This window comes from Triticum aestivum, chromosome 3A (genome assembly GCF_018294505.1).
Source record: "Triticum aestivum cultivar Chinese Spring chromosome 3A, IWGSC CS RefSeq v2.1, whole genome shotgun sequence".
Classification (NCBI taxonomy): Eukaryota; Viridiplantae; Streptophyta; class Magnoliopsida; order Poales; family Poaceae; genus Triticum; species Triticum aestivum.
The window spans coordinates 198143596-198160954 of record NC_057800.1 but is presented as its reverse complement, the minus strand read 5'-3'; positions in this window follow the sequence as shown (position 1 = coordinate 198160954).

Sequence of the window (17359 nt, the reverse complement as noted above, 5' to 3'; positions counted from 1 at the left end):
GTTACTCTTGCATTCAAAATCATTAGTCTTGGATGATTTAAGGTTCTATTATGAAGTAATATATGTAATATTCATATATGAAATCAACGGGTACACAATTTATGAAATGGAGGCTATGTAATCATATGAGGTAACACTTTTAAGTAGTGGACTACAATATCCATTTCTTTGTGTGCGCCTCTACACTAACACGTCAATGCATTATGTTTAAAGTAAATAACCAATTGCACTAAATTATCTATTTACACGAGAAATACATAGGCTGAGCTTTTGATCCCTTTTTTGTGAACGCGGCACTACACCCATACGATTGGCCGCGGCCGTGTGAACGTCCAAGTTATCGGCGCATCATCCCGTGTTATTGTCTTTTTTTCTTGGTGGACTTCACACCAGTTATTAACTGCTGACGCGTGCCCCGTGTACACAGTCTCGCATGACCTTCCCGCTAGCACGGTCCAAAATTAGTTGAAACTGGATATGAACGATCCCGCGGGCGGCAAAATCTCCCACCTCCTTCTAAAATTTCCGCCACCTTAGTCTTTAGCATGCGAAATTCCCCTTTTGTCCTTGGTGCACGGAGACCAACAGTTACAATACCGCCCTCATCTACATAATAGGTCGGGGCTGCTTTGGTAACTTTCGGTTTCCCCCACTACACGCCCCCCCATTTCCTCTCCCCCTCCCGCAAAAACGACTAACTCCACAGCACCAAAGCATCTCACATCACGCCGTCCGTACGTCATCGGCCTTTCTCCCCTCCCCTCTCGAAATGCTAGACTGCTCATCCACCGGCGTACCAGAGCCCATTCACTGCCAGCGGCGTCCACCTCGCCAGATCTGCTTCTGCGGCCGCATCTACCCCTCCCACCTCCCCTAGAAACAAGTAGACTGCTCATCCACCACTGTACCACAGCCCATTCAGTGCCGGCTTTGTCCACGGCGCCGATCTGCTTCGCCGGTACTCTCGTCAACCGCAGCGCATCTGCAGCGGCTCATTCGTACTCCCCACCAGAGACGGTTCATCTACACCCCCCGGAGCCGCCCCATCGACGCCCCCGTCGACGGCCTCTGATCCTCTTCGCCGACACCTTCCTTAACCCTACAGGAGCCGCTTCGCCGACACCATCGTCAACCCCACCGGAGTAGCTTCGCCTATACCATTTTCAACCCTACCGGGGCCACTTTGCCAACTCACAAGTCCACGGCCTTAGATCCGCTTCCTCGCAGCCTCATCCAACCTACCGGAGCAGCTTGTGACGCCCCATCCATGGCCGCAGATCCGCATCGTCGACACCATCCTTAACCCAACCACCAGAGCAGCTTCACCTACGCCCTCGTCCATGGCCATTGATCCGCTTCGCCCACACCATAGTCCACCCTACCGGAGTCGCTTCACAAACACCCTACTTGACGGTTCTAGATCTCCTTACCAGACCCCGACAGCCAGAGCAACATCATCACCCTTGACGTTTCTAACCTGATTCCCACCGTCTGGCAAGATGCCAAGCACTCACCACGGCCTAGGTACTTGTCACCTTTAAACCCGTCCAGCATCACCTGCCCGATGTACTTCAAATATACTAACAGGTCGCCGATACCTGTTATGCAGATGGCAAAAACTACAATGACGATGTTTCTTATGGATCTAACAGCTTGGCCAACCAAGATCCTGGACCGAGGCATTGCTATGATCTTGTAAGCGTGTCTCTCTCTCTCTCTCTCTTGTATTGTTCTATGCCTGCCAGCGTGCTTTGCTAGGATTTTCGACCAATAATCCCTTTGTGCAGACAATGATTTCTACTACTGGCTGCTAAATTAGATATGTAGATGTCATACATGGTACTACCTCGTACCTCCGTTCCTAAATATAAGTCTTCCTAGAGATTCCACTATAGGCTACATACGGAGCAAAATGAGTGAATTACACTAAAAAATGCATCTATATACATCTGTATGTGGTCCATACTGGAATCTCTACATAGACCTATATTTAGGAACAAAGGTAGTACATTACACAAAATCGTAGGTGGCATGTAGGAATTCCAGTACACTACATTAGGCTCCCTTAGAGTGCCTGCTATTCCCGCACACAGAGTCATGACTAGTTTATGCTATGCACACAATCATTAATTGGTGGTTTAAATATGCACAAGGGATATGCAATGTATTATCAGGAAGAGATGTCTGAAATTAGCCGTGTCAACTTGCAGATAGGGTTACACAATGAAAAAGTACAAGATGTATGTGGAAATTTCATGGAACATCGCAAAAAAGGAGAGCTAGCGGTGAGGCTATACAGTGTGCTATGGTACGTCACTCCTCCATTGCAATCATCGTGACATGTTATTTGTATGTCAGTTCTATTGGCCAAGTTTCTTAGGGACAGTTATTACGAGTTATCCTAAGAAAATAAGCACCTGTGAATATAAGCTCCATGTAATAAGCCAACCAGTTCTTTTCATTGCGTTCTCAGCTTATCTTTGGTATGATCAGTGTAAAGTCAAGATTGCATTATATTTTTTCATTTTTCTACCCATATGAAAATTAATTTGACTTGCAAACATCACAAATTGAACACAGTGCAGCAATTAATATGATAGGGAAACAGACCATCACTATTTTCTCAAAATGCAAATACAAAGATACCATCTACTTGGCACAATCTACTTTGGTCAATGTTTTCCATAGAGATCCCATTGCCTAATTTAAACTAAAAACACATGACCCACATTTAAATAAAGAGCAATTATTTATTGAAATTCGATGGTCCAAGTGGCTGGTTATTATTGTATAGCACCACCACCTGAAAGCATCATATAGCGGCAGCAGCAGCTCATAGCAACTCATCATACAGCAGCAACAGCAGTGTGCAATTCATCATATACCAGCAGCAGCTCATAGCAATTCAGCATATAGCAGCAGCAGGAGCAGCTCATAGCAATTCATCATATAGCAGCAGTAGGAGCATATCATAGCAATTCATCATATAGCAACAGGAGCAGCTTATAGCAATTCATCATATAGCATCAGCAGGAGCAGCTCATAGCAATTCATCATACAACAGCAGCAGGAGCAGCTTATAGCAACTCATCATATAGCAGCAGCAGCTCATAGAAATTCATCATATAGCAGCAGCAGCAGCTCATAGCAATTCATCATATAGTAGCAGCAGGAGCAGCTCATAGCAATGCATCATATAGCAGCAGCAGAAGCAGCTCATAGCAATTCATCGTATAGTGGATCAGAATGAAAATTTGGCAAAAAATCAGAGGAGATCCTCACCTTGTTGGATGAGCTCATCCTTCAACAGCACCTCAAGGCCATGACCTGGGAGGTGGGGAGGGGGAATAAGGTGCCTTCTGCCGCAGTGTGGCATCAGTCGTAGTTGTGCAGCGCCTGCCGGAGTAGTGCGTTGGATGAACCACAATGGAGCAGCTGCTGGAGACCATGAGAATGAGGGGCGGCGCCAGAGGGAGGAGCAGCCAGGGAGATTTGCCCCTACTCACCGGCCATGTAGCCTAGCTGGACAGAGCATCGTCGAGGACCAGGCCAGATGGGACCAGTGGCGACGGCTTGCTGGAGGAACCCTAGTGCTGCAGGCAGGGGATTGAGGTAGAGGGAAAGGGGAGAGGATATGCAAGTGGGCAGGGCAATGAACGCTTGCGTGTTTGTTTTTACCTGAGGGTGAGGTGTGACGCGGGCGTCACCAGTTGCATTTGAAGTGTAATATAGGCAGACAACAAAGTCATTTCATTATTCCCCTTCCCTTCAATTTTTAGTGAGGTTCTACATGAAACGCCCCCCTCCAAAGCGAAATTAGTTAAGCCCAAGCCCATAACTCAAAAATGACTTCCTTACATCTTTTATGGCTTATTTTGCCAATAAGCCCTGAGAAGGTGGAATAGAACTGGCCCTTAACATGCAATTCAATTGTGTGTGCAATGATGAATCACTCCTGCCTGCTGTAGTGTACATTTAGGCATCATCATACATGGCACAACCTAATACATGTTCATTCCATTGTAGAATCTGGAATATGCAATGTTTATGTTAGTTCATACGTTGCACATCATGTTTAAATGCCCCTTAAATCTGGTCAGTCAAGTGATGGTCTTTAAGCCTCCTTCTTTGCTTCTTTTCTTGATATGTAAGATTTGCTCACACATCTGTTCAATTGCTTGTTTGCATCAGCCAACCATACTAGGACTGTTTGCTTTAATTACTTGATGTTCTTGATCTAACACTCTAACAAAGCTTGTCAGTGATTTAAACACTAAGGGTTGCTGTAGTGGGGCCTTTTCTAACTCATAGGTGACATAAAGGTTTGGCTGTACACTAAGGTAGGCTCTCCAAGAGTACCTGGAGATCCAGTTCGAAGGTATGCCTAGTTTTTACATAGTGCAAACATAGTAAATTCTCATTTCATTATGTGCAACTGCAAGAGATACGGCATGTTTCATTATGTGGTGTTGTTTTGTTATAATCTCATCCTTTTGTGTTCACAGACTGGAAAGTGTGCATATTTATCATCCAAGGAGACAAGTAACTAGTTTGTGTCACCTTGCAGAGGGGGTGCAAAGAAGATAAGATTGAGGATTTCCAAGTACAAGATGTTAGGAAGGAGCCTTGCAAGAGAAGTAGGAGCTGCGCTGAGCCTCTTCAACCTGTTAAGGTAAGTCATTGTATCCAACTCAACAGTTCAATTCGTTGTTTGTTTCAGGCATAGTTAATTTGCTCTTTTCAATTGCTTTATTTGTCCATAGTTAATGAGATGCCCAAAGAATGATGCCTGATGTTGGGTACTTGTATAACTATTAGTTGACATAATTAAAGGCCTTACCATTTAATTACTCTGCCGAAGTGTGCCTGAAGCTTTGAAGTCTATTAACCAACTATTATTGCATGAGGCTTGCAATCTAGTTTATACTAGGCTAATGATTGCATAGTGTTGCTTGCTATAGTATGTTTGTATGAAACCCTCTGTTGTTCTTTATGCTCCCTAAGACTTTAATTGAGCTACGGAATGGCCAACTGCTTGCTTACTTCTACGCAACGTGCTGTCTAAATTTGTAACTTGTCTGTGTTTTGGATTGGGCCCCAACATCATGCTCCTCTGGTGAGCTAAGAGAGATTTCTGTATGCAGGCTGCACAGACTACCTTTTTTATAATTTTTAAAATATCATCTGCTTATGCTTCATGACATGTAACATTATTGTTAGTCCTATTTTTCCATGTACAAAATAGTCTGTCTTGCTCGCTTCACTGTTGTAACTATATTTTTGCCCTAGTCATGTGTACTTATAGAAACATTTTAGGATGAAGTGACATCAACACAAAGATCTGCGAGTAGTGCGGCATGGCCATTACCGAATGATTATGGATTGGAATTGGAATGTGCTGATGTTCTCGAGCATCAACTAGAGGTGGCAAAGACAACGTGTACATGATTCTGAACGTACAATCAACAAATTGAGACTAGACATGCAGGTATTAGATGCAGGAGTCAAAAAAATGAAACAAGACACTGAGGTAACAACAGAGGAATTTGAGATTTTTCAGACTGAAATTTGTGCTATCTAAATCCGGCCAATCCTGTTATCTGAAGAGATTATAGTTCAAATGGTAAGTTCTGTTGATGCGCGTCCATGATGTATGAGCTGTATTTGCCCAGTGTATATAATTTGCTGTTTGTGTATGCTTTATTATCACTGGTGCCGAACCATAATGCCCAGTGGGTATAATCGGCTGCAATTTCTTTATTGTATAGTGTAGGATTATTCTACATTTCTATGCCTTAGTCTCTTTATTGTATAGTGTATGTTTTTTAGAGGTGATAGTATAGAGTAGGATAATTATTTGAATATGCTATATCGTTCAAACGGGGGCCAACTCGCCCAAACGTTGTAGTGACCATGGCCCTCCACAGGCCGTACGATCCATGGGCCATCTACGGGACGGACGATCCATGGCCTTCTATGACCGTCGGATCCATGGGCCTTCTATGGGCTGTTGGATTCATGGGCCTTCTATAGACTATCGGATCCATGGGCCTTCTATGGTCCATCGGATCCATGGGCCTTCTATGGGCCATCGGATCAATGGGCCTTCTATGGGCCGTCGGGTCAATGAGCCTTCTACTGGCCGTCTCATCTATGGGCCTTGTACGGGCCGTATAAGGGGCCGTAAACGGGCCAGAGTGGAAATTGCACATTTTATGGGCTGACCATAACAGGCCGTTAATAGGCCGTATTTGATGATGCTATGAAAATGGCCCAACAGATTAACGGGCCACAAACGGGCCGACTGTATCCACGGGCTGAATTTGGCCCACAAGCAGAAAAGGCCAGTAACAGGCCGTAAGTAGCCGAATGCTGGAAATGAGCCCTCAGAAGGCAGAAAGGTAACACGGGCTGGAAATGACCCAATGGAATAATGGGCCGTTAATGGGTATAAAGCGATACACTGTTCATTATGGGCTGGTTTCACCACGGGCCATTAATGGGCCAAGAGTTACAAAGGGACTCATATGGGCCGAAATACGTCGTGGGTCATACATGGGCCGGAAGTTAAAACGGGCTGGAATTATATTAGACGGCCCAGATGACGCTATTGGGCCTAACTCGGGTAGGCCGTAAATGGGCCCTGGGTTAGCGGGCTGTAAATGGGCTATATGCGAACATGCCGTTAACAGGCTTGCCGTGGGCCGGCCTGCCACCTTTTGAACAAGTCAAACGGGCCGACCTTTTCACAGGAATGGGCCTCTGTTGGGCCGTGCCACGTGTCGACGTATCATAGGCGCTTTTGGTCCAATGAGTGGATGACATCTGTCCCAACGGTGAGAAGACACGTGTTTCCTCCAGCCAATGATGATTTTACACGTGGAAAATCCCCATTGGTCGGGGCTGTTAACGGGTTATCGGATCCAAAAACCGGACCCGATAGCTTAACGGCGTTCCGTTACGGTGGATGCCACGTGTCGGTCACCCTTGACAAAAGCACTTCTATGACGCGCGATTTATCGTCATGGAAGTGGACACTTCTGTGATGATAATTTTGGTAATGTCATGGAACACTTCAACGACAGCACATGTATGACTATCTTGATTCTGTCATAAAATTGTCATGCATGTACATGCCTGATAGAAAACGTGACCTACTGTGACAGACACGTATCATCGCAGAAGTGTATTTTTTTTGTAGTGCTCGAGGACGAGCAGGAATTAAGCTTGGGGATGCTGGATACGTCTCCAACGTATCTATAATTTTTGATTGTTCCATGCTATTATATTATCTGTTTTGGATGTTTAATGGGCTTTATTATACACTTTTATATTATTTTTGGGACTAACCTACTAACCCAAGGCCCAATGCAAATTGTTGTTTTTTTGCCTATTTTAGTGTTTTGCAGAAAAGGAATATCAAACGGAATCCAAACGGAATGAAACCTTCGGGAGCATGATTTTTGGAACACACGTGATCCAGAGGACTTGGAGTGGACGTCAAGAAATAAGCGAGGAGGCCACCAGGCAGGGAGGCGCGCCTGCCCCTGGGCGCGCCCCCACCCTCGTGGGCCCCTCGCAGCTCCACCGACCTACTTCTTCCTGCTATATATACCCATATACCCCGAAACCATCCAGGAGCACCACGAAACCCTATTTCCACCGCCACAACCTTCTGTACCCGTGAGAACCCATCTTGGGGCCTTTTCTGGCCCTCCGCCGGAGGGGGGATCGATAACGGAGGGCTTTTACATCAACACCATAGCCTCTCTGATGATGTGTGAGTATTTTACCTCAGACCTTCGGGTCCATAGTTATTAGCTAGATGGCTTCTTCTCTCTCTTTTGATCTCAATACAAAGTTCACCTCGATCTTCTTGGAGATCTATTCGATGTAACTCTTTTTGCGGTGTGTTTGTCGAGATCCGATGAATTGTGGGTTTATGTTCAAGATTATCTATGAACAATATTTGAATCTCCTCTGAATTCTTTTATGTATGATTTTTTATCTTTGCAAGTCTTTTCGAATTATCAGTTTGGTTTGGCCTACTAGATTAATGTTTCTTGCAATGGGAGAAGTGCTTAGCTTTAGGTTCAATCTTGCGTTGCTCGATCCCAGCGATAGTAGGGGAAACGACATGTATTGTATTGTTGCTATCGAGGATAAAAAGATAGGGTTATATCATATTGCTTGAGTTTATCCCTCTACATCATGTCATCTTGCCTAATGCGTTACTCTATTCTTATGAACTTCATATTATAGATGCATGCTAGATAGTGGTCGATGTGTGGAGTAATAGTAGTAGATGCAGAATCGTTTCGGTCTACTTGTCGCGGATGTGATGCCTATATACATGATCATGACTAGATATTCTCATAACTATGCACTTTTCTATCAATTGCTAGACAGTAATTTGTACACCCACCGTAATACTTATGCTATCTTGAGAGAAGCCACTAGTGAAACCTATGGCCCCCGGGTCTATTTTCCATCATATAAGTTTCCAATCTATTTGAGTTTGCAATCTTTACTTTTAATCTTTATCATAAAAATACCCAAAATATTATCTTATCATCTCTATCAGATCTCACTTTTGCAAGTGGCACTGAAGGGATTGACAACCCCTTTATCGCGTTGGTTGCAAGGTTCTTATTTGTTTGTGTAGGTACGAGGGACTTGCATGTGGCCTCCTATTTGATTGATACCTTGGTTCTCAAAAACTGAGGGAAATACTTACGCTACTTTGCTGCATCACCCTTTCCTCTTCAAGGGAAAACCAACGCATGCTCAAGAGGTAGCACCTACGGATCCGTAGGTCTATGGTGGGCTACTCACGCATCATCGGAGAGGCACCAATGTGGATGATGAACCCCTCCGTGATGGTGTTAGATTGGATATCTTAATTTTGGAACTTGTGGCGGCTGGAATCGTGTTTCGACTGCTCCCCTAGCATTTCTGGAAATTTGGGTATTTATAGAGCGAAGAGGTGGTGTAGGAGACCCCTGTGGGCCCCACAACCCACCAGGGCACGCCCTAGTGTCTTGCGGGCCCCACGGACCTACCCTCTCATCCTTTGTGGGCTCCCAAATTGTCTTTTGGTCCAAACAAATCTCCAAAAAGTTTCACTGCATTTGGACTCCGCTTGATAGGGATATTCTGCGAAGTAAAAAACAAGCAAAAAATAGCAACTGGCACTGTGCACTATGTCAATAGGTTAGTCCTAAAAAATGATATAAAGTTGCTATAAAATGATTGTAAAACATCCAAGAATGATAATATAACAGGATGGAACAATAAAAAATTGTAGATACGTTGGAGACGTATGAGCATCCTTAGGCTTAATTCCTGCTCGTCCTCAAGTAGGTAAATGATAAAAACAAATTTTTTGATGTGGAATGCTGCCTAACATGTTCATCACATAATCTTTTCTTTGTAGCATGGTAATTTGGACTTTTAGACGGTTCAAAGCAATAGTCTAGTTTTGACATGAAGACTTCAATACTCAAGCATATCAACAAGCAACCATGTCTTCCAAAATATCAACACTAAAGAAAGTTATCCCTAGCCCATCATGCTCAATCATTGATCCATGCATGAAACACACTCGAATATTATCTACATCCAATGCTCAAGTACGATCATAGTGCTCTGACTACAAAAAAATACACTTCCGTGATGATACATGTTTGTCACAGTAGGTCACATTTTCTGTCATGCATGTACATCCATGACGATTTTATGACGGAATCAAGATAGTCATACCTGTGCTGTCGTAGAAGTGTTCCATGACACTACCAAAATTACGATCATGGAAGTGTCCACTTCCATGACGATAAATCGCGCGTCATAGAAGTGCTTTCGTCAAGGGTGACCGACACGTGGCGTCCACCGTAACGGCTCGCCATTAAGCTATCGGGTCCGGTTTTGGATCCGATAACCCGTTAACAGCCCAGACCAATGGGTATTTTCCATGTGTAAAATTCTCATTGGTCGGAGGAAACACGTGTCTGCTCCTCGGTGGGCCAGATGTCGCTCGTCCATTGGAGGAGACATGCCTATGATACGTCGACACATGGCAGGGCCCAACAGAGGCCCATATAGGTTAAATGGGCTGGCCCAACTAAAGGCCCACAAGATTTTACGGACCATAATGGGCCGGCCCAACTAAAGGCCCACAAGATTTTGCGGACCACAATGGGCTGGCCTAGCTAAAGCCCACAAGATTTTGTGGACCATAATGGGTCGTCCCAGCTAAAGGCCCACAAGATTTTGCTGACCATAATGGGCCGGCCCAGCTAAAGGCCCACAAGATTTTGAGGACACTAGTGGGCCGGCCCATTCACAGGCTGCCATGTTTTGGGCCAATTGTCGGCCCATATTTGATCCGGTCCATTAACAGCCTGCCACGTTCCAGGCCTAATAAATGCCCATATGAGATCCGTCCTGTTAAAAGCCTACCACGTTCTGGGCCAAATTACGGCCCAGATAAGATCCGGCCCTTTAAGAGGCTTTGGGTCAAATTATAGCCCATATCAGATTCGGCGCGTCAACTAGACGCTATACTTTTGGGCCCACTTGCTAAAGGCCCATTTAGTAATTCGGCCTGATATTAGTCTCGGCCTGTTAAAGGCCTGTTTAACATTTTGGCCCTATATTTACTTCGGCCTGTTAAAAGCCAGTCATATAGTTGGGCCTAACTACGGCCCGGTTTGCATCCGACCTGCTCACAGCCGATAATCTGATTGGGACAAACAAGGACCGAGACAATTTTGGCCTGTTAACGGCCCGTGATGTGATTGGCACAATCATGGGCCAGGATCTATTTAGGCCTGCTGCCAGCCCGTGAGCTGTTCGGCATGTTTCAGGCCCAACCTACTTTTCAGCCTCCTAAAAGCCCATTGAGTTTTCTTGCAAAAATAGGGCCAACGGTTTACTCGGCCTATTAAAGGCCTGAATCTACTTGTGGGCCAGTTTATATTTAGGCCTGTTAATGGACCAAGATGACTGGGCCCATGATGCGGATCATACATAGTGATTTGCATGATGACCCGATTATGTACCGTAATTTTACGGTTTGGCTGGTTTACTGTGAACACATGATATATATACAGTAAAATAATTGCAACATCATGAATAAGAAAAAACCTAGACTATACAATAAAGAAATTACGGCATATTACATCCACTGGGCATCAAAGTTTGCCACTATGATAATAAAGCACAAGAAGACAACAGATTACATACACTGGGCATCAAAGATTGCCACCAGTGCAAATAAACACGTCGACAAAATAATATACAAAACCGCCAACACTTCAATAGAGTTCAAGAAAGGTTAGCCCTGCTCGGGGGCTGCAGCGCAAGCAACTGAGCAAGATGATGAGACTGCGCTTGTTTGACACTTATATCCTCCTCACCCTGAAAGATAAACAAGCAGACAGATGACAGGTTTTGCACATATAAGTATGAGTACTGACAATTCATCACATTTCTTACTAACGAATAAAGTGACATAGTTTAAAATAGCACTAACACAATATGGTATTGTTCAGGTCAAGGCATGGCAGGAAATGACATTGTGAAGGAGTTGGCAGCTTCACGACGCCACTGGATTACAGATCAAGAACCCATAAGTATCAGTGGTTAGTGTGCTGTCAATTTATCCCATTTCAGATTGGCAAATAAAGAGACGGTTTAAATAATAGTAGAATGATATGACATTGTTCATAGTTAAGACATTGTAGAATATTACATTGTGCTATAGTGGGTAGGTTCACGACACCACTGGATTATAAATCAAGAACAGAAGCATAGATGCAGTGCAAAAGAAGATCACTTGCTCTGTGTAGTTTAATTTACATGGTATGAAGAAGGAACTTGGTTGTACAACTGAAAACTTAAATTGAGAAGGACAAACTTTTGTTTATGAACTACATAATAAACTTTAAACATGCAATTTGATGCAAACACCAAAAATAAACAGCTGTTGCAGCCATGCCTAACAAAATATACACAATAAAGTTTGAAGGCTTGAGAAGGACAAACTTACATTATTGGTGAAGACATGCTCTATAAAGCCCTTGTCCATGCTGATGGGGAGGGGGGCAATTCAAGAAGTTTACCACAGAATCTTCTTCATAAGCATTTCCTTTATTCTACATTTTTTAAGAGTAAATATAGATGTGATAATATAAGAAAAAATGGAGAATATTTAAGATAAGATGAAGAGTTATGCTATAAATGTAAGTACAGTGATACAGGAAAAAGGTACAACCAAAAGCAATGTAGAGCTAAACTTCTTCAGTACCATCGGTGTTATCTAACCTTATGGTAAGAGTAAATATAGATCTGATGTGTAAAAAATGGAGGGCAAACTGCAGAGTGATGCTACATGTACAACTAGCTGTCAATATAAGTACACTAACAAAGGACAGCAGGTACTTACAAGAACAATGCAGAGCTAAAAAAATTCACTGGCATTGGATATATTCTACACTAGTGTAACCATTCATACAGATCAGATAATTTGGAGCGAACAATTGATAAGCAAGCTATCACATAATGAACCAGGTATGTATGCAAGTACAGTGATATAGGACAACAGGTACTAACAAGAGCAAAGCAGCGGGCAGCATATTGGCGATATCCTATCGTCCTTTTCAAACCAGAATTCTTCTTCGAGCAGATTTCCTGCAAAAAAAGATCCGTAAGGCACATGCGGAAAAGTAGAAGTTCAAATTGTCATGTGAGATCATAGACAGTACCTCATCCTGGGAACGAGACCAGTGCATAACAAGGTTTTTCGATTCAATGTCTTCTAAATTTAGCACATGTTCCGCTTCATTGCATACAGTGTTGGTTGCCCACTCATGATGAATCACAGCACCCAAAGAAATGCAATTCCATGATGTCTCTCTATATGTGGCCACATGCATTTGGAAAATCAAGTGGGAGCATTGCCTGACCAATTAAATGTGTGTCTGTTAACTAATATCAGTATCATATCACAATTCGTATTTGAAGAAGTAAGCTTTGGACTTATGATTGATGTGTTGTTTAGCTTCAAGAGTGGACTACTGCTAGTGCGACACAAAGCAGCTACGCAGATCATAGTGTAGATATAATGGGAAAATCATAAGCATCACAAGTAAAATCAGCAAAGTGGAACTTGCTGGAATATATGTGCTAGTATTGCCGGTACGGCTAGAAAGGCTTCGGATACCAGCTCTCTTCAACTGAAGGTGCGGTACTATTAATATCCGTGTAACTCTCAAAGGCGACATGGCTCCCTGCATTTCCTTGCTAATCTTATAGGATTCAAGTGGGCAGGCCACTACACTTCCTATTCCTATGTTTACAAAATCCTACGAATCAAAGAGGCCCGAAGAGTTCAAAGTGTCCATCACAACCGACCATATAGACCTGTACACTACAAATGTCCCTGCTCATCTTCACTACAAGGAACATACTGTACTACTATCATACTCCCTCCGTTCCAAAATATAAGTCTTTGTAGAGATTTCCACTATGGATCACATACAGATGTATACAGATACATTTTAGATTCTAGATTCACTCATTTTGCTCCATATGTAGTCCATGGTGGAATCTATACAAAGACTTGTATTTAGGAACGGAGAGAGTACTTATTAAAGAAGAACGGAAGAGGAACATGCTAAAGAAGAGCCAGCAGATTTTGGATAATAAAATGTTCGTTGCGTAGTGCCCACACATGATGAACCAGAGCGCATTAAGAATGCAACTCCCTGCTGTCTCTCTATATGTGGTGCACGTGCTTTTCAAAAGTAAAGTAGGAACATTAGCTGACCAATTAAACATTATATGTTTTAGTAATATCAGCATCATATCAGATTCGTGTTTGAGGAACAAGTTTGGAATTATGAGTGGCACGTTGTTTAGCTTGATGGATTCAGGAGCAGTGCTAAGCAGGTACGATGATGGTACTGAATATAAAGGCATGTCTGCATGCAAGTCGTGTGACTTTTGTCATTTGGGTCGGTCGACCATTTCAGGCGTTTGGATGAAGATCCTACGTTTCCTAACTCTTCTTATTCCTTGTCTCTGATTCTTCCCATACAGAACATCGCACGGGCCGCCGGCCGAACGACCGGCCTCCATCGCTTGTGTTCCTCTGCCACCACCACCCCCCAGCCCCGCCCCCACTCCCATCGAGTTTTCTTCGTTTGGCGAGGCCCCACCACTGCCCCCCACAACCACCGTCCCCACTCGATCCCCTTCCTTCGCACTGGCGAACTCCGGCGAGCTCTCAAAAATTGACTGACCCAATTTTGAAATTTAGTCTACTGTCATTTAACTAGTGTGGAATATAAAGGGGGAAAACCTTAAGCATTGCGAGTATAGTGTTGAGCGTGCCATGGCGGATCTGAAGGTGCAAACTGGACAAAGGCAACTTCGCAAACAATGTTTGCTTTCAACTAACAAGTAAGTGATGGACAAGAAATCTGAGTAAAGCAGTGACGATCTATTTCTTGCTGCGATAAATAAGTTGAGAAGATATGAAAGAGTACCGTCTCTGGTGCAACACCGTGTATGCATCTGCTGAGAATTTGACGGTGCTGCGGTAGCGATGGCTGTCAGTGGCGTGGAAGTAGATCTAGGAGGGTAGATAGTGGCGGTGGGGCACGGTGGACGAGACGGTCGTGGGAGCGGCACCGGCAAGGTGGACGATGGCGGGGTTGAAGCGAGAGGACGGGATGCAAGGATCCCGGTCCGAAGCCGTGGATGAGAGAGGTCGATCTCTTGTATTGGCCGATGGCGTCGGGGTATCAGCTCCGGCATGGTGGAGGAGGACGGCAGTGGATGGGGTGGCAGACGGAGGAGGCTGGGGTGGAGAGGGTGTTTTGGCGCCCATGGAGTACGAATGGGGAAATGGAGGGAGAGAGGAAGGGGGAACCATGTGTTCAAGGCGTGCTTGTCTCAAATGCGAGGAAATTTATAAACTTAGCCCCCGTTTAAAATTTCCTACATCACAACAGTATTAGTTGGTTGGGGATAGGACGGTAATCTCGCATACACCGAATATTTGCCGACGAGAGTTTGTTTTCAGTGCCCACCGTGTATGAATTGGGGAGGGAGTCGATTTCGGCTGAGGAGACACTGTGTTTTGGCGCCCACCATGTATGAATCCGGGTGAGAGGCGGTTTTGTCACATTTGAGTGAAATTACAAACCTACCCCTCTCGAAACCTATAGAAACCGAGCCGATAGGCTTTGCGTCACAGGGATAGGCAGTAATTTCCATCTCGCAGATTTTGGTTTCGGGCGGTTACTACTACTTTCCCCGCTTCATTTAAAATTTTGTAGAGCAAGAGTGCACGTTTACCATGCCAACTCAATTCGAATCCAATTTGTATTCTATTTTTGTTCGGGCAGGATCCATTTTCGATTGGAATAAAATTCTATATACATCATTTTTTATATATATACTTTCAAAAGCACAACAAAGAATTCTGCTCCTTTATATGTATAATATGATTTACAAATACAAAGATCTCAAAATCATAAGGTTGAATTCAAAAAATTTAAACCAAATTATGTTCTACTAAAATGTATGGATCAGTAATATCTACATATTAAATAGCTTAGATGCATGTTTGATAGATCAATTTTGGTTTGAGTATGAATTACATGTATCATCATCTCGAATTCAAATATTTGAATCCCTTTTATGTTGACTCCTTTCACGCCCATCTCTCTCGCATGCATGCTCCTTCATGTAGCTATCACTCTCTTTTCTCCAGCTCACCCGTATGCTCACTTCATGTTTCTCCTATCTTCGCAAACATGGTCTCTCAATGTCTCCCTTGAGAAGTGTCAAACTCTCCCTATTGTTATACATTACACAGTTTTCATTATCTCTCACGTCTCTACCGTTCTCTGGTATCACTAGGTACCTAAGCTTTCTTTTTCACTGCCACACACACAGTCTCACTCGTCTTTCACTTTGTCTTTCTCTCTATAGGGTTCTCTCACACACCCTATATATCTCTAGATATGACTCATACCACTAAAATTACTCTCTACTGCAGACACAACATTTGTTGCGGTCTCCTTTCCGTCTCCATCCCAGTTATAAAACTGACATTATTCATTTGTTTATTGCTCAGACAAACTGCCTCTCTCTCTCTCTCTCACACACACACACACAACTCCTACTTCCACTGCCCTTCCCGACTACCGTCTCTCTCTCTCACACACAAAACTCTCGCTTTAGCACCCCCGACTCATATTTCTCTCACAAACATTTATCGACTAGCCTCTAGATAGGTTTATACACCCGCACACTCATGCTTCCACTATCGCATACATGTCTCTCTCGCGCTCCTTATATCTATGTAAATTTTTCTTCCCTTCTTGAGACACGCCCTCTCGATCATGCACACACACACGCACACTATCCCCTCATTTTAAGATGATACTTCTCTCACACACACTCTTTGTGTCTTTGTCACACATGCACTCCGTCCTCCTCCTCTCTCTCACACACACATGTGCTTTTTGCAACAACTAGCAAGATGCCCATGCGTTGCACGGAACATCAAGATGCATTTGTATGAGTATTTTATCTTGTGGGAGAAAAGGATGAACGATGGAAGGCCTTATTTGCAAATGTGGAGAGGGGTGTGGGTATCTTTTTGCAAAATTGCCATAGTTTCCTTCCTATCCGCCAGATACAAATCGGACAACCTATATTGCAGGATGGCAGGCACACCATCATCACCAACTCTATTTTTTATCTCTACTAGGAAGATGCCCGTGCATTGCACGGAACATCATGATGCTTTTTTTACAAAACACTTGTTGTGATTGACCCATGCAGGAGTAATCTCATGTGTAAAAACTAATGATATCTCGAGAATTTCATCGAAAAAATGGTATCTCGAGATTTCCATAAAAAAATGATATCTCGAGAAAGATGAGAGATAAGGTGAGGAGGAGTGGGGCCCGGTGGTGATTGGTGGTCGGACTGAGTGGAAGCATAGCGATGGACGACGCTGGCAGCGTCCACCATGCCAGATTGTTCCATAGGATTCCTTTTTAATTGCTCAACAATGAGGTTGTGGGAGATAAGGCTGAACGAGGGAATGTCTTATCTGCAAATGTGGAGAGAGGTGCGGTATCTTTTTGCAAAATTATCATAGCTTGCTTTCTATTCGTCAGATATAAATCGGACGGTCTATATTGCAAGATGGCAGGCACACCATCATCACATACTTGATTTTTTATAAGAGTAGATAGGCTCTTATAAAAAGCATAGTCGGTGATGATGGTGTGCCTGCCATCCTGCAATATAGGCCGTCCGATCTATATCTAACGGA